Source organism: Palaemon carinicauda, chromosome 13, assembly GCF_036898095.1.
Source record: "Palaemon carinicauda isolate YSFRI2023 chromosome 13, ASM3689809v2, whole genome shotgun sequence".
Taxonomy (NCBI): Eukaryota; Metazoa; Arthropoda; class Malacostraca; order Decapoda; family Palaemonidae; genus Palaemon; species Palaemon carinicauda.
Genome location: NC_090737.1, coordinates 108,252,702 through 108,255,201, shown reverse-complemented (window position 1 = coordinate 108,255,201; position 2,500 = coordinate 108,252,702).

Here is a 2,500-nt window from a genome sequence, read left to right as displayed (position 1 = left end):
TTATATATATATATATATATATATATATATATATATATATATATATATATATATTAAACTCGCTTTAGCCAAGAATTAGATTCTTTAGACTTCTTATCTGAGCATTTTAATATACTATTAAGCTTGAAATTTATATTACCTGACAAAAGCTCATCGGAGCTGTATCCTCACATGGAACTGACAAAATTTCTCCATATTTCAACATCTTGCATTGTTCACCATATGGAGACTGAACCCATGACATAACATTATTAAGTATTTCCTGCAAATATCAACATTATGAAAAAATAAATAAGTATATCACTGAAACCAATTACAAATATATCGACATATGAGACACACCATAGCCATCTTAATTTTCTCTAAAGGCCAACACATGCAATTCGATAATTCGACTAACCACTTAATTGCATTATTTTTTTTTATTACTTTTATAAAACTTCTATATGCATTATGAAATTCTTCTATCGTTGTCATTTAAGTACATAGACGGTACGCAGATTGTTGATTATCTTTAAACTCTGAAGGTGCGGCAGAAATTTCTACTGATTTTTTGGAGTAGACTTTAATGAGAGATTCTACCCATGAAGCTAATAAAAGGATTTCGTATGATATGCACACTATAATAATATTATATTTATACATAAGAACATGCTGGTGCACACACAAACGCCCACACACATACACATATATACAGTACAGATATATATATATATATATATATGTATATATATATATATATATATATATATTTAAATATATATATATATATATATATAAATATATATATATATATATATATATATATTATATATATATATATATATATATATATATATATATATATATATATTATGTATGTATGTATATATATAAATATATATATATATATATATATATAATATATATATATATATATATATATATATATATATGTATATATATATATATATATATATATATATATATATTATATATATATATATATATATATATATATATATACATATGTGTGTGCGTGTGTGTGTGTGTGTGTGTATGTGTGTGTATGTGTGTGTCGGTGTGTGTCTGTATGTTTTTATGTAATTGCATATCTGTGTGTGATTGTTTGCCTATATTTAGAGATTTGCACTCTAGTTCAGTGATATATATATATATATATATATATATATATATATATATATATATATATATATATATATATATATATATATATATATATACATATATATATATATATATATATATATATATATATATATATATATATATATATATATATATATATATATATATATATATATATATATATATATATATATATAATATATAAAGTATGTGTGCGTGTCTATCTGTCTGTCTGTCTCTTTTTGAGAGTGTTTGTGTTTGTTTGTGTTTTTGCGTGTGTGTGTGTCTGTGTGTTGGTTTTTACTTACGGCCAGTAGCTTGCTATAGGTAGGCACCTGTGCTCGAAATCGTAAACATTCGTTAACCGAATCGTTGTAATTATACCTGTCAGAAGATTTTACTATGAAATACGTGTAAGGCATCGGAGGGCCACATACTTCAGCCGCTTCCTGCTTCCAATACATGCTGATTTCCTGAATGTCAAAATGTCAGATATGATTTCCATACTCTTTCCAGACAAGTATGCATTGATGAGGATTTATTTAAGATATTATACGAGTAATATATAACTTACTATTTATACCATCCTTATGTTAAATATAATCAGAAGATATTCAGAACAAATAATCATCATTTGGGTATGTAAGAATAATATCCTAAATGTATATTGGTTTACCCCATATATTTCTGACCTCATATATTATAATTTACAGAAGAAAAGAGGAGAAAACATATATGGAAGGAAAGAAATATACAATAACTACGTACATTTCTGTATTTTTCGCATTATAGCACTTCAAGGTCCTCTTGAACAATTCTTCAGTCACCAGGACGATTATCCAGGGAAATTTCTGAGAATTACATGCTGTTACTAAAACTTATATCTAATTTTGATAGAGTTTTTAATTCTCAATAACGATATATAAAGTAATATTAAAACACTGAATACAAAATAAACAGCCAAGAAGTGAGAAAAATAGGCCAGGCTTTTACATAAGAAAAATAAAACAATCGTAATTTCTAGGAAAGAATTATTTGTGCTTGCTTTGCATAAAACTCTAATATTGTCGTTCAATAAAGTAATTTGATTCTAGAGTATTATATATTGTCGTAGCAGGTAGTGACGAGGCCTAAACAGAATAATGGGTTAGACATCGCTGGTTCATGAACGTGACATAACAAACTTATATACAAACCGTTGAGGATAGCAATGACATTAAATCTTTAACAATATTGAAAAATTACAAAAGTAGGCTTATACATGATATTCTAATATTAGTGCAGGAGAGAGAGAGAGAGAGAGAGAGAGAGAGAGAGAGAGAGAGAGAGAGAGAGAGAGAGAGAGAGAGAGAGAGAGAGAGAACAATATACA